The sequence below is a fragment of the Papio anubis genome, chromosome 13, assembly GCF_008728515.1.
Source record: "Papio anubis isolate 15944 chromosome 13, Panubis1.0, whole genome shotgun sequence".
Classification (NCBI taxonomy): Eukaryota; Metazoa; Chordata; class Mammalia; order Primates; family Cercopithecidae; genus Papio; species Papio anubis.
In genome coordinates, this window is record NC_044988.1 from 15,359,190 (window position 1) to 15,382,668 (window position 23,479).

The 23,479-nt window shown below is 39.5% G+C and overlaps 2 long non-coding RNA genes across 2 annotated transcripts in view; one reads left to right on the forward strand and one right to left on the reverse strand.

Moving 5' to 3' along the window:
* Positions 1-23,479, reverse strand: part of LOC103878459 — a 291,089-nt gene that overhangs the window by 144,084 nt on the left and 123,526 nt on the right. The window lies entirely within an intron of this gene.
* Positions 131-3,686, forward strand: LOC103878460. The gene is made up of 3 exons (XR_638665.2): positions 131-169; positions 1,086-1,189; positions 3,482-3,686. It is a non-coding gene; the product is annotated as an uncharacterized LOC103878460 (long non-coding RNA).

Here is a 23,479-nt window from a genome sequence, read left to right on the forward strand (position 1 = left end):
GTTTTTCCCTTGCTGTTCTCATGATAGTGACAAGTCTCAGGAGATCTGATGATTTCATAAAGGGGAGTTGCCCTGCACATGTTCTCTTGCCTGCTGCCATGTAAAACGTGACTGTGCTCCACCTTTGCCTTCCACCATGATTTTGAGGCCTCCCCAGCTGTGTGGAACTGTGAGTCACTTTCCTTTATAAATTATCCACTCTCAGGTATGTCTTTATTAGCCATCTCAGGTATGCCTTTATTACAATAGGATCGGCAAATCCTTCAAAAATCCTCTAGTCCTACTCCTAAACATTTTCCAGGTAAGGAATCAGAAGCCCAGAGGGGTTAAGTGACTTGTCCAAAGTCACACAGATAATTAGTTGGGAGAGTGTAGTGAAATGAGGGAATGGACAGATAATAACTAAGGCTAAAGCTAGAAGCTGAGGTGTGATGGTTTGGCATTCCACAATGAAGAGCTTGAAACTTATCATGTGAGCTAGTTTTTCATGGTGCATCCCATCAGCTAAAAAGAATTACATAAGCAAACATAATGTATGCTCATTACATATATCTACTACTATCATTAGCTAATATCTCAAGGCATAGATTACACTGCTTCAGAGGTTCTTTGTTAATGATTAAAATAATCTTCTTGATAATTTCCATTTCTTTTTTGGCTGACTCTTTCTCAGATCTAATTAGGTCATTCATTATTGTTTCTGCCCCATAATGTGGCTGAGAAAGAGGTTGTGCCAAAAGAAGGCAAAGTTCCAGCTCTGCCATTGTCTTATTATTGCTTTGTAAGTCACTTACCCATTTTTCTGGGAGTTCTTTTGGTTAAAATTGGATGATGTAATCTGTAAGCCCAGTTAAGCAGGTTCACAAGGGCACTGCTGTCTACTGCTCTGTGTTACGGAATTCCCTCTCTTTCCATTGGTAACCTCAACTACAGACATGACACATGGACGGAATACAGGTACCATTATCACTCCTTGTATTAAGTGATAATTTCTTAATTCTTTAGACTCATTTGTGTGTGCATATGTGTGCTTCCTAATGTCTCTCCTATAACCTATCTGGTCCTCTTGTGCATTCTCATTGGAGGGCATTGTCATGGGTGATGGATGAAGCACCATGGAAGACTTTATGATTTAAAGGATAAAAATGTCACCGATGTCCACCTCAAAGAAGGACTTCCAATACTGGAGGTAGGGAAACCAGTTAGGTAGCTTTGGCAAAGGTCAAATCGAGAAATGATTAGGCTGGGGATGAAGAAGACAGTGACCGCAGAAATGAAAAGAAAACATATATTCTGGAAACACTGAGGAAGGGAAGATGGCAGGTCTCATGAATTTGGGTGTGAGAGGAAAAGGGAAAAAAAATAAACTGTGGCTCCAAGTTCTCTTCCATAAAGGATCGAGTTATCAAATAAACAGTGACAGCAACACTAGCAAAGGTATCTGTAACCGGCTGTGTGGTTAACACAGCAACTTTCAAAGCTTTCAAGGCTTTTACATTCCCTCTCCTTTTTTAGAATTCATCCATTTATTATCTCTGATAATAAAGTCAATGCAAACTCAGAGAAGCTTATTCCTCACATTTACATGAGAAGCAGACCAAAACCCCCTCTTTGCACCATCAATCAGAGCAAACTAGCTTCTTCCACCCCCACCCCAACCCTTCAGAGAGATTTAAACCATGAGACACAATCAAATGAACAGATGAGCCTCTCAATCAGTATCAGTATCTTAACTGCCACAGACACAACCAGCCATGGTGATGCATTATACATTTTTCGTGTTGTGTGTGTCTGCCTGGTTTGTCAGAACTCAAATTTCTTTTGCACTTAAACTGCTGTCATCCCAATAATGTTATTCATTGTTAGCAATGACTCCCTGTGCTATATCACAAACACAGGACATGATGCATACAGTTCCAGGAAGAAACTGGCAGGATAATATCTTCTATCCTGTGAGCAATTACCTACTTTCCCTTTATTTTCTTTCATTTCTTTCCCTGTGAAACACAATGTGCACAGTTAACATACAGTTGTGCTGAGTTATGACACTTTGGATATTTTCATCTTAGGAATGTTAAATGCTGATACTCAACCTTATAAATCCAGTTCTGCTATATCAAAGTGAGAAGAGAATGGGGAAGCAGTATATTTATTTAGGAGTTATATTAAATTATATCATACTATATAGTATGGTTTAATATTATATTTTCAATAAAGAATTATATTAATTGCGAAATGGAAACAAGATGTAACATCTCTCCCCTTAGATGAAGCATAAAACTACTAGGATTGACACAGTCCTAGACAAGAGTTCCCCGACAAGGGGGAACAAAGACTGTTCTCCCTCTCCGATAATTTTGCAACCACATAAAATATGACTTTCACTCTCTTAGAAGTATGAAGAAACAGTCTTTTATTTGCTTCACCTCTAGCTGTGAAGTCGAGTGATTCATCTAAATTATTGAGATAATACAAATGTGACATTTATTTGTGTCACATCTGTATCTATTGCACATGTATATCTATTGGGCAGAGTTTAAAAATTAAGATTTGCATATGCCTGTGACCTCCTGTTCCTATGTTTTCCATACTTGATATGAAGCCTCAGGGCACCAGCTGGGGCAGTGCTCTGTTCTGCAGTTTTCCACACATGGTCTCCTAGAATTCCACTCTTGAAGTGGGACAGAAGTATCCAGAAGTTGATTTTGGCCCGTGGTCCAGTAAAGAAGGTCGCTACCTTGGATTATTATCATCCTGACACCCCCAATAGAAAGGTCAGGTAATGAAAGATGGTAGTTCAAAATAACAGAAGACAAGGTAACGTAAGAATGATGCTACCAGAAACACTGTGGCAAAGATTCGATCCATACCAGTGTTTTTCAAACTTTACTGAGCATTAGACTCACCCAGAAAACTTTTCATAATGCAGATTCCTGGACCCCATCCCCAGAGTTTCTGATTCAATAGGTCCAATATGGGGCCCTAGAATTTGTTCCAACAATCTCAAGGCATTGCTGATTCTGCCAGCCTTGAACAGCACTTTGAGTAGCACTGATCTGTGCAATCCTGGATACCTGATTAGCAAGAAAAATGAGTCCCAAAGAAAGATCTTCCATTCTTTAAGGACAGGTATCAGGTGAAGAAAATCTTTTCCTGAGACCAACCAGTGCAAATGTGTGTGGGAGGTGAAATATGCAGCTTCACGTTGCCAAAAGAATGGTATCTAGTAGATTGCATCCATGGCCCAACTCTTCAGCCCTCTCTGTATCTACCTGTTTTACCATGTGATTTAGCAACTCCTCCTCCTAAAAGGATGAAGCACATTTCCCTACCCTTTGGCTTTGGGTTTGACCATGTGGCTTACCTTTACCAAATAAACGTTAGCAATTGCATTGTGACCAAAGACTTGAAAAGCCCTGCATGACTGGCCTTCTCTCTTGTGCCTCTGCTACGACATGACCCTCTGACCCACTGGATCCAGTAAGAGGATGAGAGACTTGGGCAACAGGATCTAACTGCCCATGCTGAGCCCAGCTTGTATCAGCCAGTCCCCACCAGACTCCCAGAACTCCCAGACATCTGAATGAGTTTGGCCAAGAGCAACAGAGCCACCCAGCCAAGCTCGGCTTCATTATCAACCCTGAACTGGACCTGCATATCTGTAAGAATAAATACTTGTGGTTTGAGCTACTGAGTTTGACATGGTTCTCATGCAGCACATTTCATGACAACAGCAAACCTGTACGTAGTGTCCATCTGGTTGCCCTTAGTGGCTAGAATTTGGAGAACAGCTGGAGGCATCTACAGCCATGCAGAAGTGAATCTGAAAAGACTTGTGAGGTTGATAGGCTCCATTCTTGTAGTTACACAACAGGAGGCTTTAGGAATTGAAAATCAGTTTTGGGGCAGTCCTAGGCCCGCTTCTGTGACTTTTAGATTGTAAAACTGAGGTTCAAAGAAAATGAGTGGTCTTATCTATGGTAACACAGTATCAACAACAAGCTGGAATCAGGTTTCCAACTTCGAAACTTGAGCTTCACTTGCAGACTTTGTGGCTTTTCCTCTGCAGTTTGAAATAAAATTTAAGCCTTAAAAATAAAAAAAATAAAAAAAACTGCCAAAGTAGCTACTCAGTGTGTTCCCACTCCCCTTACTTTCCTCAAACCCATGAAACAATCACTATGAGGATCATCAACAGCTGAGGCCCATATTTTTAGACTACTAAATTACACATACAGTTGGTAGTAATTGTGATCAAAAAGAACAAAAATAATTCCTTTCAAAGAAAACAAATAAATTATATCATCAGGTGAGTTGTATTTGTTTATAAGCGATGAAACCATATGCAATATGTTTTGTTAATTTCTTTCTTTTCTTTTCTTTGTTTTTAACCAGCTTAATTCACTTTATTTTTCTTGTATAAAAACCCTGTGTTATAGCCACAGTTGGAGCCTGGATCTTTCCTGCACATAAACTCTGGGGTGGGTCTTGGTAAGGTAGTCACTGAATTCCTGATAGGGAGACTTGGTGAACACAGTCTCCTTCCAGAGGTCGGGAGTAAAGTAGCTGTCCGTCTTTGAGATGGTATCAAAGGCGGCCTTGGCAAAGTTGCCCAGGGCAGAGGTGCAGCCCCTGGCTGAGGGGTAGCAGTCATCGATACCAGCCATCAGCAGCAGCTTCTTGGGCACAGGGGCCAAGATGATGCCAATGCCCCTGGGCACACCAGCACAGAGCCACAGCGGCCTGTCACCTTGCAAGGGACGGCGTGGGGCTTGCCGATCTTGTTCCTCCAGTAGCCTCTGCGCACGGGAACAATGGAGAGCTTGGCTAGGTTAGTGGCCCCGCAGATGGCAGAGGCCACCACCTTGGAGCACTTAACACCCAGACCAATGTGGCCACTGTAGTCCCCTGATGGCAATAAATGCCTTGAACCTGGTGCGCTGGCCTGCGCGGATCTGCTTCTGCACCAGCATAATCTTCAAAATCTCATCCTTGAGAGAGGCTCCCAGGAAAAAGTCAATGATCTCAGACTCCTTGATGGGCAGGGAGAAGAGACAGATCTCCTCCAGGGACTTTAGCTTCATGTCCTTGTGACCACGTGGCCCAGCTTGGTGACGGGCATCCACTCCTTGCCTCGGGCCTTGCCTCCGCGAACTCCGCAGCCTCGGCCCCAGCCCCGACCACAGCCACAACCCTGGCCCCGGATGCCACAAAGTCTCCACGGAAGCCACCGTGGTTATCCCCCCATCCCAGGGCTCCTGGGTCCCCTGCTCCGCCCACCCGTTGCAGCTGCATCATCTGCCATTTTGTGTTTTCTCAGAGAAAAAACATTAATTTCTTTCTTATTTGCACTCTGTTTTTCAAAACAATTTAAAATAAACTACTGTGTATTATTTTTATAAGAATCATTTTTTTAAAAAACTGGGGGTTGGTTGGTTTTTGTTTCTGTTTTCCTTGAGAAATGTGGAATAAAAGGCTCCAGTTCTTTTAGGCTGATTTATGACCCATTTTTCACACCATTCAGTAGCTGACTAATATTGCCCTCTCAGAAGGTCCTTAAACACACAGGACTTAGTTGGCCATTAATTGACAATTTTTAGACACATTAATCTCCAAACATTAATGTAACTGAGATCATAAAAATGTCTGTTACCAACAGATGCAAGGTGTAGTAGAAAGATCATGAATATAGAATTAGAAGGCCTAAAGCCTTCACTTAATAATACGTAATTATAGCTATCATTTTTAAGAATATACTACAGAGGTGATACTGTGCAAAGCACTTTTTATTTTTTTTTTTTGAGACAGGGCCTCACTCTGTGATCCAGGCTGGAGTGCAGTGGCACAATCATAGCTTACTTCAGCCTCGAACACCTCAGCCTCCTGAGTAGCTGGCAGTAGAGGCATGTACCACCATGCCTTGCTAATTTTATTTTTTTATGGATGGGGGAGGGGGTCTCACTATGTTGTCCAGGCTGGCCTTGAACTCCTGACCTCAAGCAATCTTCCCAGCTTGGCCTCCCAAAGCACTGAGACTACAGGCATGATCCACCACTCACAGCCAGCATTTTTCATATATTATATAAAAACACTTCTTTGCCCTCCCATTCACATTATATTTACACATTCCTTTGAGTATTATGATCTTCTTTGTTCAAAGGCAAAAACAGATTAAACGATGCCCAAGATCACAAAAAGAATAAATGGCAGTTGATTCAAATCCAGGTCATTTCAACTCCTAAGCCTATACTACCTGGCTATGACTTCCTTGGCTGACTCTGTATGGTGTGGTTAAGCACACTTTGTGTCTCTATAGATGTTTCCTCACCTGTAAGCTCTGGACAATAACAGTCCCCATCTCAGGGAATTTTCAAGATGATCATATATGCAGAAGTGCTTTTTAAACTACAAAGTGTTAGACCACGTAAGGTTGGGGAATCAGTACTCTCCTATCATCTGCTCATCCTGCAGTGCAGGGCAGACAGTGTCAGTGCCACTGTGGACCCCTCGCTAAGCTGACCAAAAAGTCAGGGGAAGACTGTTCAAAGGAGGACATCCAAAGCTGATCCCTGGAATCCCAGTTATTTTCACAAAACTCTAAAAAGGCACAACAAGGAGGAGCCTTGGTGACCACAGGCTAAGTCAACCTTCTTCTCTCTTACACAGGAGGCATCAGAGGCCCTATAATTTAAGTGCTCAGCATCAGTTTATAGCCCCAATTAGTAGCAAAACTAGAGGCAGCACCCCAGTGTCCAGCTACTACTACACTTTCCATGACACAAGACCATCTCTTAACTCACTTCCACACAATTCTTGTTCAATAACCAGTTAGCATTAATTCATGAGGTACCATCTCCTGCTCTAATTCCATGGAAGGAAAAAACACTAATGTAGAAAGCAGGGCATCAATGTGGAGTACAATCATCCAGAACTTCCTAGCATTTTCGAACCAAATAAAATAGGATTAGAATTAGAATTTGTTTTCTCTTTACATTTATCTCTGTAGAGAAGAGTCTGCTTTTTATGTAGTCTGAATATAATACTTTTTTTCTCAATCATTAATACTTCTGGCTATTTCAAATCAACCCTCACAGTTATACTAGAGAACCAGGAAGAGAGTAATGCTTCAGGAGAAAACATAAGAAGTCTCAGGCAATTACCATTTTCTAATGCTCTGAGGCAATCTCAGCCAAGTACCCAGCCCACCTGCCCCCAGGGGGCTGTGAACAGCCCTAACATCCAGCTCAATTTATACTGTGCCAAAAGCTTTGGCACATCTGTGCTGAGAATGAGATCCAAGAGTTTCAGACAATATGCTCTCTTGAGCTCCATCATATCCCACATTTTAGTTTATTTATAAATGGACAAACGATTTATGGCTGCAGTGTGAAATTCAAAGGAGCTGTGTGCACTTGGCATTTATAATAGGTCAGGCAGCGGCACACCACCACAAACAACAACGCAAACAGGAAACAAAGGGTCAGGGTTGGGTAGAGGTTTTCAGGGTTTTCTCTATTATATACGGGATTAATAATGAACTCAGTGGGGCCTTCCCATAATGTATGCCCTGTTCAAAGTCAGCATGGACTGGTAATAATCTGCCCACCCTCATCTGTGGGAGGAAAAGAGCCATTAACAATAGATTTCAAATGAGCAAGTTTAACATAGTGAGGTTTCTAAAGTTAAAAAAAAAATTAAGGTGTATAACCTTCTTCTTGCTTAAGGGTATTTTTTCCCTAGTATCTTCTTCTGACATCTGCCCAAAGTTGTATAAGACTTCAAAATAAATGAAGTGATTAGTAGATTCAAGGCTACCTAGAACTCTACTAAATAAAAGGTTAACCTTACCCCAATGTGGGTTAAAAAAAAAAAATGCTGAACCTGGGGCCAGTTGATTGCTACACTAACTTTCTTGATAAATCTTAACAAAAGAGCTAACAGTATTTTTAAGCAGACCTAATTTTTAGAGAAGTTTGGGTCACAGAAAAAATGAGTGGTAAGTACAGAAATTTCCCATATATCGCTTTCCCCCACACAAACACAACTTTCCTCTCTATCAACATCCCACACGAGAATGGTACATTTATTACAACTGATGAACCTACGTTGACCCATCGTTATCATCCAAAGCCCGCAGTTCACATTAGGGCTTATTCTTGATACTGCACATTCTGTAAGTTTTGACGAATGTATAATGACATGTCTCTACCATTACAGTATCATCCTGAATAGTTTCACTGCCCTAAAAATCCTCTGTGCTTCTCCTATTCATCTTTCTGTCCTGCCTATGCCCTGGAAACTACTGATCTTTTAAATAGTTTTGGCTTTTCCAGAATAGTTGGAACCATACAGTATGGAGCCTTTTCAGATTGGCCTCTTTAACTTGCTAATATGCATTTAAGGTTCTTCCATGTCTTTTCATAGTTTGACAGCTCATATATTTTTAGCCCTGAATAATATTCCATTGTCTAGATGTATCACAGCATATTTATCCATTCACCTATTGAAGGACATCTACTTTTCTTCTAAGTTTTGGCAATTATGAATAAAGGTGATAGAAACAACCATATGTAAGTTTTTCTCAGGACCTAACTTTTCAGCTCATTTGGATAAATATCAGAAAGCAAGACTGCTGGTTTATATAGTAAGAAAATATTTCGTTCTGTCAGAAGCTGCCAAACTATTTTCCAAAGTGGCTATATCATTTTGCATTTTTACCAGCAACGAATGAGAGTTCCTTTTGTTCCACATCCTCACCAGCATTTGGCATTGACATTGTTTGTTTGGGATTTGGGCCATTTTAACAGGCATAGTATTATCTAATTGCTTTAATTTGCAGTACCCTAATGACATACGTTGTGGGGCATCTTTTTATATACTTATTTGCCATCTATGTAACTATTTTAGTAAGATGTCTGTTCAGATCTTTTGCTCATTTTTAATTTGGGTTGTTCATTTTCCTATTGTTGAGTTTTAAGAGAACTTGGTGTATTCTGGATAACCATACTTTATCAGATATGTCTTTTGTAAGTATTTTCTCCTAGTCTGTGGCTTGTCTTCTCATTCTCTTGACAGTATTTTCTCGTATTTGAAGCAGTCACATCCTTTCACATTAGCAGATTAAACAAAAGAACGGTTTCAGACAAGCTACTTACTTTCCTTAGCCTCGGTTTACTTAGTCATAAAATGGGGCCAATAATAGTAGCTATAGTAAAGGGATTGGTGAAGAATAAAACAATCAAGCATATAAATGTTGGCTGCTGATTACAGAAGCAGCTGCAGCAGCAGGACCTTAGAAGCTTAAAGGAAGTGATGAAATCACTTCAGCAAAGTCTATCCCACTCTTAGTAGTCTGTACTGAAATCTCTCTTCAAGCGCCTGCTCTCACACAATACAATCAGTTCCATGGGGACAGGGACCATGTCTATTTTGCTGTCTTTCCAGAGTCAAGGATAATATTTGGCTAAATAGTAAGCACTTAATAAGTAAGAGATGAGCTGGCACTCACTTGGTCTATGGCCGTAGAGAATGTCTTGCACCTCAGTGGGACTCATACAGCAGAAAAAGATTGTTGATTACAGGTCCTCCAGGGTTCCTACCGTCATTCATTTAATTAACAAATCTATCTCACATCCTAGATTGCATATAGGAGATATCTGTAAAATACATTAACTCCTATGGGCACTCAAACTCCACTTTAAAAGTTATTCCTTGAGATTTTGATATAGGACTTCATAGTCTCGACTAATGCTTGGGCTGTTCCTAAACTTACAAGTGCTCGTTACCATACATGAAGTCAGTGTGTGATCTGTGTTTGGCATACTTCAAACTGCAATGTCTGCATGCATCTGACACCTGCTCTCTCTGCTTGCATGGACCTGTTCCTTCTTTATTAAAAGAGATAAGGGCCACAGATTAGAACTCAAATGAGGGACCACAGAAGCTTAGAATTTCAACTGAAGAGAAAGCCAGAGGAGAGGAATGTTCACTTCTGGGATTCCTTTCCAGAGTTACCAAAAGTGGATTCAGGCTGGGTAAAAAACAAAAAAAAGATGTAGGTGCTTCTAGTAAGAGCTGATCAGGTAAGGATCTTTATACAGCATTTGTATTCATATTCAATATAATCAGCCTAGATCATTTTTGAACCACTAACCCCAGTAATGTATACCAACTTTTTACAACACACACATGCACACACACAAACACACACACACACTTTGCTCCAGTGTCTACAAGATCTGAAACCAGGAAAAGTGATCCCCTCTAACACTGTCAAGTCAGAACAAGCAGGTGTGAGTGAGCCACCTTTTTACCCTGGCCACAAAAGAAAGAACATAAACCAATAGCTTTAGGAGCAAAATCATGAAAGCCTGGGGCAATGTTTTTGACAGACGCCACACAGACTCAAATATTTGTAACCATCAAAGCCTATGAGGCTTGATAGAGGGACTAAAAGGTATTTCGAACTGTTCAGCAGTGTTTTGTGGGTCATTTGGTTCAAAAAGATTTTCAAGCATATTTTAACATTTTAAACTGTGTTTAGAAAAAAGAGCTATTGATTTTAATAAGTAATTATCAGATTATGTGACAATGAAAATCACCAAAATTTAATCTATGCTGCCAGTTTAATCCTTTTTTCTTTTTATACATATCAGAAGAAAGTCTCCTTTACTTGTTTTATACATTTTATGAACTTCTTATAAATGTATAATTAATTGGAAAAGTTACAGGTCTAAACTCATCTTTTGAAAATTTGCTCAGGTAAATATCTAGTGCTTCGTGGGATACTCTGCTCAGTCCTGTACCAGGAAAGACTCATACATATTGACTTGGCTCAAACACTTGGCATAGCTCAGTATTCACCTATTCAATTATAACTGAACCAGTGACACACAGCATACTACAGAGAACTTTGATGTTTACTATAAGTTGGGGACTGACCTTCCTATTTAAGAAATGCAAGCACTTGGCCTGGCGCGGTGGCTCATGCCTATAATCCCAGCACTTTGGGAGGCCAAGACGGGCGGATCACCTGAGGTCAGGAGTTGGAGACCAGCCTGGTCAACATGATGAAACCCCATTTCTACTAAAAATACAAAAATTAGCCACGCATGGTGGCAGGCACCTGTAATCCCAGCTACTTGGGAGGCTGAGGCAAGAGAATCACTTGAACCCAGGAGGTGGGGGTTGCAGTGAGCTGAGATCGTGCCATTGCACTCCAGCCTGGGGGACAAGAGTGAGACTTTGTCTCAAAAAAAAAGAAAAAGAAAAAGAAATGCAAGCACTTATTAGATGTGCTAATAAAACTAATAAGTACAAGCACTTATTAGATGATTGAACTTTAAAACAAAGCTTTCTCTATTACTCCCCTTAAAGTTTCTGAATCAGTTTAATTGAGGAATGTCCTGAGCTGAATGCATGCTATTAAAAAGAGAGATCATTACAACTATTTATCTGCATGAGTCATTAATTCCACGATATGGCAAACCAAACCAGACAGAAGTTCGATGCTGAGTAATGTTAAGGCTGTAATTGTTGGTCATAACCTCTGATTTCAAATTATGGTGTCAACTAAAATTGCCTTATTATTCTCATGGGTTGCCTTTTTTTTTTTTTTTTTCCAGATGGACTCTCGCTCTGTCGTCCAGGCTGGAGTGCAGTGGCGTGATCTTGGCTCACTGCAGCCTCCGCCTCCAGGGTTCAAGCAATTCTCCTGCCTCAGCCTCCCGAGTAGCTGGGTTTACAGGCCCGCACCACCATGCTTGGCTATTTTTTGTGTGTTTTTATTAGAGACGAGGTTTCACCAAATTGGCCAGGCTGGTCTAGAACTCCTGATCTCACGTGATCTATCCGCCTCGGCCTCCCAAAGTGCTGAGATTACAGGTGTGAGCCACCTAACCTGGCCATGAGTTGGCTTTTTAATAGTTAATGTTTAAAACCTGACATTTAAAATATATTTATTGGCCAGGCGCAATGGCTCACACCTGTAATCCCAACACTTTGAGAGGCTGAGATAATGGGTTTCTTGAGCCCAGGAAGTTCAAGACAAGCTTGGGCAACATGGCAAGGTCCTGTCTCTACAAAAAATAAGAAAATTAGCCAAGCAGCATGGTAGCACACACCTATAGTCCCAGCTACTTGGGAGGCTGAAGTGGGAGGATTGCTTGAGCCAGAGAGGCGGACGTTGCAGTGAGCCAAGATCATGCCACTACTCTCCAGCCTGGGAGACAGAGCAAGCCTCTGTCTTGAAAAAATAATATAAAATAAATTTATAGAATTTAAAACAATTGTAAATAGTTTTTTAAATTATATTTTAGAATTCTACACAAGAATTTATTTTCAGGGAAAGATTTTCTGCTGCTAAAAAAATTAAATTTATAGGGTGGTAGAAGTAACAGACTAGTTGGATCAAATCTTATTTCTGCCATTTACTGTCTGCATAATATTAGACAAATTATTTAACCTCTCTTAAGTTTCTCTTTTGTGAAACTGAAATGTCAACTATCTTGCAGATATAATAACCTTCCCATGTTGACACACCCATGTGGACGTGCAGCCCTGTTATTAGTACTGTTTGGTAAATGGGTAAAATAGTTCAAAATATCATGGATCCTGCCTGTTTTAACAGATGTAGGCAGCCTCTTCTCCCTGCCCACCCCAGCTGCAGAAGCTCTCAAAATGTAAAACAAAAACAAAAACAAAAAAAGTCAAATAACGAAGAAAAACTCAGAATAGCCTCCAAACTTTTCACAGCAACACTCAATGCCTACAAAATTCTAATGAAAACAATGACCCAATATTCTATATCTTTGATATAAACATATAAAAGCTTTGAAGATATGCCAAAGCATTAAAGACAGACAGAACTGTTGGTCACCATACTACCAGTGTTAGTATGGTAGTGGTAGCACTAGCTACCTGTGGTCATTTAAATTTTAATTAACTAATTATTTAAAATTAAATTAAATTTACAATTCAGTTCCTTAGTCACACTAGCCACATTTAAAGTGTTCGAAAGTCACATATGGCTAGTAGTTACTGGATTGAACAGCACAGACACAAAAAGTTCATTTAAAAAGTTCTATTTAAAAAGTTCATTTAAAAAGTTCTGTCATCACAAAAAGTTCTATAAAACAGTGCTACACTACAGCATGAAAGAGCTCAAGTATAAAAAAAACCTGAGAGCCCTTTATCCAGTTAGCCTGGAGATGAACCAAAAGAAAGAACTCAGGACTACAAAATTATGGTTACAGAAGATAATGCAAATACAACTTGATGACATTAGAAGAATAATAATATAATAACACAAAGATTAAAATGGGTGGGAGAAATAGGAAGAAGTCTAATTTTCTCTCTCTTTTTTTTTTTTTTTGAGACGGAGTCTCACTCTGTCACCCAGGTTGGAGTGCAGTGGCATGATCTGGGCTCACTGCAAGCTCCGCCTCCCTGGTTCACGCCATTGTCCTGCCTCAGCCTCCTGAGAAGCTGGGATGACAGGGGCCCACCACCACACCTGGCTACTTTTTTTGTATATTTAGTAGAGATGGGGTTTCACCATGTTAGCCAGGATGATCTCGATCTCCTGACCTCAGTGATCTGCCTACTTCATCCTCCCAAAGTGCTGGGATTACAGGCGTGAGCCACCGTGCCCGCCTAAACACATAGCTAAAAAACCAAACCAAACCAAAGAAACCATTACCATCTCTTATAGTCTATCTATACTACTTTGATGAGTAACTTTAAAGGGATACTTTAGGAAGCCCTATATTTTGTTAAAGAGAGATTTATCTAAAGTTCAGCAACTAGCTCAATTTCATTTTATCTGCCTTTCTCACTGAAACACAATGCCAGTATGTCTAGAATTACATATAATAAATGTTAATGATAGTTATTTTGGGATATGGAGTTTTGAGGGTTTTTTCTTTACTTTCTTTTTGTAGTTTTGAGTTTTGATTGACATTTTTATAATGATTTTTTACAAAACAATCAAATTAGTCTTAAAATAGATCCTTCAATAAAAATTTAAAAGAATATGGAGAAACAAAAGGTAAGATACATCGATAAATAAAATTACAAAATTGTAATCACTCATGGTAAGAAAAAAATATGTATGCATCTGGATAAGGATTAGAAGGCAACAATTAAAAAATGAAAAGAAGTCATTAATTTTTTTTCTTCAAGCTTTTGGTATATTTTCAACAATATAATTTCATATGATTTGAATTGTTGTACCAGGAGCAGAACTTTAATGAAACCAATCATTCATACTTACACTGACATGAGAACTGAACTAATCACCTTGGTCTTATATTACAGGTAGTCACCTAAGCATTTACGAGAGCTTGCATAGGTTAAAGGAGTACAGTGTTTTTAAGTTTAGGGGTTAAATGGACAGATTCTGGAGTGTAGTTGCTCCTGGAATAGGTAGTCTTCTATGGAGGGGAGTTTTCAATGTCCTCCTTTTGCTAGTTGATACCACAACTGTAACAGCTCCAGATGTGGTGAAAGTGATGAGAAATCTCAGGGGAGCTGTCCACAGACTACCAGGCAGTTCCATGACATTTTGAACTATTTTCTAGATTCACCAACCGAGAGCATAAGGGTGTATGTGAACACGGAAAGGTAATTATTAGGATTCTGAAGATACGTTTATGTGTATATGTATATTACATATATATGTTTATACATATTTTATATATATATATAGTTTATTACTGAGAGAAGTTTTAGACAATATTTAGTTTCTTATCTGGCCAACCTTTTATAGACTTTATGACCATCTGTATATACTAGCGTTTCAACACTTATTCCCCCATTAAATCCCCTCCTATGTTTTCTAAGCCTAAAGTGACACTTCCTCCCTCTTAACATTCTCCAAGCCTACCCTAAATTCAAGGTCCAGGTCAATGCCACTTCATCCAGGAAGCCTTCCTTGTATCCCACCTAGAGATCATCTTTAATCCCCATATCACTGTAATTTCTTATACGTACATTATGATTGTTTCACACATGCCTCATCTTCCCTACTGGATCATAAGCAACCTAAAGGCAAGGTTTAAGTCAGATTTACCTCTACATCTCTCTAATCCCATCTGGGGCCTAGGAGTGTGTTTTGAAGAGAAAGACAGTGTGTCAATGCAGGAAATGAGACATTTGCAAACTATTTTCTAGGCACCATTAGCCTTGTGAAATATTCCTTCAAAAATGTGTTCCTTGGTCAAGTAAGTTTCATAAAAGCTGTATAATCTGTTCGTGATGAATATTAAAATTACTGAGAAGTCTAATAATAAAGAAACTTATTTTATTCCATTCAACTATGCATTGGCCACAGAATCCTACTCTTTGTTTCTTTATCTTTTTATATACACCATGCCAAACTCTGTTGGTGCTTCACTCATATTCCCTCAGCCCTCCTGGAGATCACCTGTGGATGCTTCCCTTACAAGCCAGTGGCTTCCTGCATCTCTCTGCCCAAAAGCATTATCTGGTCATTGGAGCATATTTCACCAGGAAGTCCCAGGAAGCTGATACCCTCGGGAGTAACCCATGAAATGGAGTAACAGCTCCCTCATCCCTCAGGACAATTCTGAGTTATATTCTGCACAGTATGTCGAAGGATCTCAGTAGGATTGAGCAAAACAAAATAAAGTAAATAAGGCTAAAGATAACTTGTGTGTTAGAATAAGGCTAAAGATAACCTGTGTGTCATCATTCTAAATAATTATGCTGCTGATAAAATTTAAGTAGCTAAAGATTGAACAGGAGTGTGGCTGGAAATGACCTAATTATATTTTCCTGAGGGTAAACAGACAATTCAGATTATATCACAAAAACAGTTCTTATGCCAATACCTATCCAAATAATACTTTTATCCCTTATCATTGCAAGTCTCTTATTTTTTTTAACCTACCTCTCTCCTAAAGGTAACAAGAATAGCTAGCATAAAACATGAGCAAATCAAATGGAATTATAATCAAACTTAATTGTATTAAGATCTTTGAAAATTTTTCAACCCATCTAAATTTTTACAATTCTTGGGACTTTTAAAACCGTGGAACATAGTTCTAATCCCAGTTACTAGCTGTGTCATCTATTGAGATCCATCTTTTTTTTTTTTTTTTTTTGAGACAGAGTCTCACTGTGTCGCCCAGGCTGGAGTGCGGTGGCGCCATCTCAGCTCACTGCAAGTTTCACCTCCCGGGTTCATGCCATTCTCCTGCCTCAGCCTCCCGAGTAGCTGGGACTACAGGTGCTCGCCACCCACGCCCAGCTAATTTTTTGTATTTTTTAGTAGAGACGGGGTTTCACCGTGTTAGCCAGGATGGTCTCCATCTCCTGACCTAAATACAGCATCTTCATCAGAAAACTTTCCTTGATCCACCCCCCACCTCAACCATATGTGATCTTCACCTTCTTTAAATCCTTATAACTCTTTATGCTGATGTGAATGTGCTTAGCTTACTTTGTGTCTCTTACTCAAATGTCTGCCAGTTGAGATTAGGAACTTTGACATGTGCCATTGCATATGTTCTACCATGTCTGTTAGATAAAAGCTACCCAACAAGTATCTGTTGAAATGCTAAATCTTGGAAACACCAATTAGCCTTTGTAGAAGTTGAATAAGAAAAAAAAAAATGTTTTAACATATTCCTGCAGGCCTTTTCCTACTAATCTGGAGATAGAAATAATTGGAAATTTTAAATGAATATTTGTTTCTGTAATTAAGATAGCCCTATGAAAAATTCTAAAATATGCGAAGCTTTTCCTGCTCTTTTCTGTATCTTCTCAACTCAGGTCCTCAATACCCTCACATTTTCTTTGCTGCTTAAGATACCATATTATGCATCTTCCTTGGTTAAACAGGCCCTTCAGCTTCTAATATTTTCCTATTTCACTATTAAAACTGATCTGTCCTATATTCATTTCTTTTAGCATCCTGATTTATAATAGCGACAATGTTTCTTTTGCCAAGAAAAGGATGGGGAGGTTAATGTGTTAGCTAACTACAGTATCATTCTTCACTGATAATGTCCCTTATATAAAATATTTAAATCTCATCCCTTATAAAGGTACTTGGACAAGATAATCAGGTGCTGTGATTGTCCATATGGGAATATCTAGACAGATAAATCTGTCCATGTACCTTAAAATCACACCAATTCAGGTGTAAGGTGGTCATACACATTATACACTGTCTAACTACAAACTGAATAGCATTCCCTGAGTTGTGCAGTGTACAACTTGAACAACCACACTCAGTAGCCCTTCACCAATTGAGTAGCTGCTCCATTTTCCTGAGTGTTAAGAGGCCCTCCCCACACTTTTTTTCCTCCAATCCCTAATTTCCAGTTCACTTAACTTCAACTCAAGAGAAATAAGTGCTTATACATACTAAATACTTGGTCAATTTGCATTTTTTCTGAAAGTAAATGAATTCAAGAAGCCCATATTTGATATTCTGTAGAAAAAATAAAAGTGCATAATTTTTCCCAGATGCAACGGTATAATATGGATGAAAGACAGGTTTTCTGAAACTTCCTTTGAATAAAATTCTTCTATTTATCTTAACTTAGCTAAAATCCTTTCATTTTTCTTCATGTGTATACAGTCTACAAAGAAATTTTGATCTCTGAAATTTCTTCAAGGCCTTCTTTAGACCTTAATGTCATTTATTAGTATTTTCTAGAATAGTTATAACTATACCATTTGAAATCCTATTAGTGAGGGTGTCAGTGGTGCACTTGGCCTTTAAGAAGAACTTAATATTCAGCCCGATGAATGTGAATTTAGGAACTGAACTCATTTCTTGCACACACGGGGTCTAAAACCTCTCACCACTATAGCTGTGCCCAGCTCGTGTTTAAGTAGGCAAAAAACTCCAACTAAAAATCTGCCTTCTCCTATTTCTCTCCCACCTAGATTTAATTCTCTACAGCCTATCTGAGTTACAAATGAAAGTTTTAAATTCTAAGCACTGAAAGGTATTTGGACTCCAGCATGCTCTTTTCCAATGCATTGCAACCAAGGAATCCCATTTAATTCCAAGCCAGTGAAATAAAAAGCTACATTGATTAAAACTCCTGAGGTTCAGATCAACTTTTAAGGAGGCACTGAATCTTTTTAACATCTGCTTCCTTACCAGCAAAGGTAATACATCTTTAAATAATTTGTAAGTGTGTTAGAACTGCCACACAGTTATTGAGAACTCTCCTTTGGTAAATAGGGGCTGCAGGCTTCATATTTCAGACAGCTGTCACCCATTAAATATTTTAATATTGAGGGGAATTAACTTTCATATCAATAGCAATGATGAAAAAAATTATCTTTGTAGCCAGGACAGACAACGTCAGTGCATAACTTGTCATTTTCTAATTCAGCTGCTTCCATTTGATTTGGAATTAGAACTAGACCTCAGAAACCGGAGCCACGGCATCCTCACACAAAAGCTGTTTCAAATTATGTGCAGCAAGTTTTTAAGCACATTAGCAACTAGAACAAGCTGTCCTCATGCTAACTGGCCTTGCTTTGTTCTTGATGGTGGAAAATCTCGCTTTAACTGCCCTCTAATTTGTTGCAGAACGCTACTGCACCAGCAGCTGCCTTGGCACAGGATTAAACACACAAAAAAACATTATTTTTCCACACAAATTATTAACAGTGCCAAAAGCCACAAAATCCTTTTTTGGGAAAAAAAAAAAAATCTTTTTTTTCTCCTCAACCCCTTTATTTTCTCTCCCCTATAACACAACCTGCAATGAATTACACCTCAGTGGGGTCTTTTGAGATACCCCTTCCCCAACTTTCAGTGTAAACATACAGAGAGGGTACTTCATTCTGTTTTTGATAAAACACAAAAGATTCAAAAATAGGGCAGAAGGAAACTTTCAACCACACATGTAAGTATGTCAGTGAATGAGGACTCCTGAGGGGCTATACACAGAACTGTTGGGAAACCTACTTGCCTAGTACCTCGTACGCTTGTTCACAAACTACAGGAGGAAATACGTAAAGTAAGCCTCCCTCTGTTCTAATCTTGGTCTGATTACAGCTGTTCCTGTGAAGCCGTTAAACATCTTGCCAAGGGGAAGAATCTGCTTGATTGCTGCTTCAGAGGAGAATTTATTAATGAAGTCTGCAAATAATTGTTGAGAAGACAACTGTGCCTTTCCTCATCGTCTTTCTCATTCAGCAGGCTTGCCACAGCGTTTTATTTACATTTGTTAGAGAATATACCATGAAGGACCTTTGAGGTCAATGCATACCTGTGTTCTGACTCTGAGGAAGGCTTAAAAGCAATACTTACTATTTTCAAACAAAAAAAAAAAATGGAAGAAAGTGGCTGTTTCTCCTTCTTTCAAACAAGACCACTGCCTTTTTTATGGAGAGGTAAGAGTACTTTGGGGACCTAGGTATCACAGGATATCTCTTCATTGAGACCCCCCGCCATCTTCTCATTATCCCTTTTGAGAAGGACTCTGACCATCTGACTAGCAGAAATGAAATCCATCAGGTGCCTTCAGTGTCATCTGGAAAAGAGGCTCTCCATGGAGTGAAGAGCAAAAACAGCCTGGGAGAGAAGTGAAGTTGATGACTTAGCTCTCAAGAAGCACCTTCCTCATTGATTCTCAGTTCCCATCACTCTCCTGGCAAAGACTGGCCCCGTAGCATTCCTGCACAAAGTTTGCTTCCTCTCACTAAGGAAACGCTAGGAACAGAATGGGGTGGTGGTAGAGGTGGTCCATACAAAGTGCTGCGCAGTTTTACTCTTTAAAGTTAAGAAACTGAAAGACAGGAATCCAAAAGAGCCTCCAAAAGAACTGCCCACCATGAAAATTTCCCGATTCAGGTTCAAAGCTACTTTCTGGCCTTCTCCTGCTCCCAGATGTGCCTCTCTCTTTAATTGTGCTGTCTTTTTGCATTCCTAATACTCACTCTCTTGATCAGTTATGTCGACTCTCGAAAATGGTTGGATGCAACGATTTGAAAAAAGCATGCATTCAAAGCTTCTTTTATTAAAAATTTCATTAAGGGATTTGCAACCTTCTCCTTTGCTTTCTGCTCCAGCTTCTCTCTGAGCTGCAAGTCAGAACATTCCCCCCAGAGGCATTCACTGAAAATTCATCACACATCATCAGTTATTAAGCACACGACTCTCTGGGATTCAGGAAATAAACAGCCAAGAATTCTGAGCCACCCGTTTGTACCTTAAATTCATGAGGTCAAGCAAAGTGTCTGAAATTTTGAATCAAATAAAAATCTTCTAAATGTAAAGGATATAAAGAGAAAATTCACCATTTTACACAAATGCATTATAATAAGGGTCTGTTGTCTGATTTTCTAGTCAACCACATATGCCAGGAAAAGGAAGAAACCGGGATTTTTCCTATCAATAAATGACCGTTCCAGTTCTATCCGGGTGTATGTATGTTGCTTCTGAGTTACTTCTAATACATGTATTAAATAGCAATTCTATATTTTTGTATTGTCTAAATTTACATTCATGGAAGACAGTGTTTAATGTTTATTAACTGTGTTTTCCTTACAAATTTTTAAGCTATGCTGTTTACCCACTAAAAAATGAGAACATAAAATATCTGGTATTCATGTAAGAAAGTCTTAAATTCAGGCCGGGCGCAGTGGCTCAAGCCTGTAATCCCAGCACTTTGGGAGGCCAAGACGGGCGGGTCACAAGGTCAGGAGATCGAGACCATTCTGGCTAACACGGTGAAACCCCGTCTCTACTAAAAAATACCAAAAACCAGCCGGACGAGGTGGCAGGCACCTGTAGTCCCAGCTACTCAGGAGGCGCGGCAGGAGAATGACGTAAACCCGGGAGGCAGAGCTTGCAGTGAGCTGAGATTCAGCCACTGTACTCCAGCCTGGGCAACAGAGAGAGACTCCGTCTCAAAAAAAGAAAGTCTTAAATTCCTACTGGCTTCTTGTTCCCCTATCTGTGTCTTCCCCCCATCACGTTTTGTACATAATAGACATCATTTTACCTAGTAGAAGATGACCAGACACCATAGTGCTGGGCATTTCTCCCCTTCCAGATACCATTTCACCTCATGATTCTCAGTCAGACTATAGAACCATGGTTCTCAGAGTGTAGCCCCTAAGCCAGCAACCTTAGCATCCCAGGGAACTTGCTAGAACTGCAGATTCTCAGACTCCAAGCTAGACCTTCTGAATCAGAAACTCTGGGAGTGGGGTCCAGCGATCTGTGTTTTAAGAGGCTCTCCAGATGATCTTTGTGTTTGAGAATCTCTAATCTAACCAACATGCCCTCAGCATGACCCACTGGAAGAGTAAGGCACTTTCATACTTTCCATTGTCATGTCTTCTGCTGGTCACTGGTTTCCTCAGCTCCCCACTGGGGAAACCCCACTTGGGTAAGTCCTCCAAAAGTCAGACCTCATATTCAAAAAAAATCCCTTCCTCTGTGTTCTCCATCAAAGTCTCTATCTCCATAGTAAGCTTTTCCAACCAGAGGGAGAAATAATGTATCCCAAAGAAATAAATGTCCAATGGTAGCATTATGATTCCTACAATAGGCATATGGGAAAGGGGAACATGCTATAAGGGACACCTCAGTGACCAATAAATCATATAAATAATCACAATATGGCTATATGGGAGGCCTCAGCAATTGTGACAGATCCAGGTGTACTAACTTTTGATGACAGACCACTTATACTTACTTAAACTCTCTGAAGATCAGTTTCCTCGTCAACAAAATGGGGCTGAGAACATTTTCTTTTGTGGAATATTTGTGAGAATTAATGATTACTTCCCCCTAAAAGCATCTAGAATTGTGTCTCGCACAGCGGAGTTGCTCGATAAGCAGAAAACCTATCAGTATAATGGAAAAAAGGCAACTTCGGAGTCAAGGTGGCATGAGCTCTAGTTCCTGGGATGACTCTAGGGAAATTAAAAGGCCTCTCTGAGCCACAGTTTCCTACTCTGTTAAGTGGAGATAATAGCAATTTCTACCATACTATTTATTGTACAAGGTTATCAAAACGCTTGGATTAAACAACCCTAGACTATATAAATTTTGTGACACAAAAATAGAAGCTCATCTTTTTCATTCTTATGCATGTAGGATGGGGAGGGAAAGTGATGACGAGTAAGACTATATATTTGGCACAAAACTGACCTGCCTTATGACCTGGTTATATTTTACTAGCTGTGAAGCCTTGGACAAGTTCTTTAATTACACTGAGCTCCAGCTTCAGTATTTAACGACATTGAAAAGTTACTCTTACCTTTCAAGGTTGTTGCAAGGTTTAAATGCAGTAATGAATATGAGGAAAGACATTAACATGGTGATTGGCTTAGAGTAGGCCTCCATATTAGTGGTTTTTGTTACTACTACCACTAATTATTATTATTGTCATTGTTGTTATTAAATGGTGGCTATTTGTTGATGGGGCTGATCTATCAAAGCCTAGAGGTAGTAGCTAGGTAGACGGTTATAAAAGACAGTTATAAAACCTTCTTCGTTCTCTATTCAGTTTCCATTCGAGAGAGCAAATTTTGTTGTCTGTATAAAGTACACATATAACATTTAATAACTTTTATTTAAAACTCATAATTTTGCAGTGGCCTTCTCAAGGAACTTTCTCGTATCCTTTATGATACATAAGGGAACTAAAAGGTCAGAGAAGTTCAGCCACTTGCTTCTCTTTTACCCACAAGCCCTGGCACAACAGACTAAGTTACCCTCTTTGGTCCTCTGCCTTTTAGAAATAAACCTTGTAGAAAAGGAGGAAAAAAACTATACATGCTCCACTCGTAGGTCTACCTCTGCCTACCTCCAACTCACCTACCCCAAGTACACTAAAGGATCCAATTTAATAAATATTTTTTAAGTACCTGCTATGTGACCAATACTATTCTAGGCACTGATTAGAACAAGTATATGTGTTGGTTCAAATCTGAATTCTTATACCTGCCAGTCATCCTTCCACACTCAGAATATCCTGAAGTTTGTCAGCTGACACTGCCAAGTCTTTGCCAGTTGCCTCAAGTCAGGAATAACACTTAGGAACTTGATCTTAATTGTTCTTGTAGTGACCAGGTGACCAGGTCAGTGTCATCCATCTGGGAGTTAGGTTAATTTTCTTACCTATGGAGTTCTCATATTCGTCAAAGATTAAGTTTGACTCTCAATTCTCCCACAAAGAATAATGTTTTTCTCTTAGGACCAAGAATCAGACTTTTTAGCATTATGAGTTTTTGTTACCAACTGAATGTCCAACCAAGACATTCAATTCTGCCACTGCATCCTCATTCAGTGGGTGTACACGCATTTTACATCAACTCCCTCATTCTCGTCTTGGTTCCCAGACTCTATGTCTCCAGTTGCTAGGGGAGGTTGGGAATAATTCAAGAATTAAAGATTGGAATGAGGACAGCCCCAGAGACTGTTCTTCTCAAATAAAATTTAAGTCTAAAACTCCATGGATTACAGAGATCA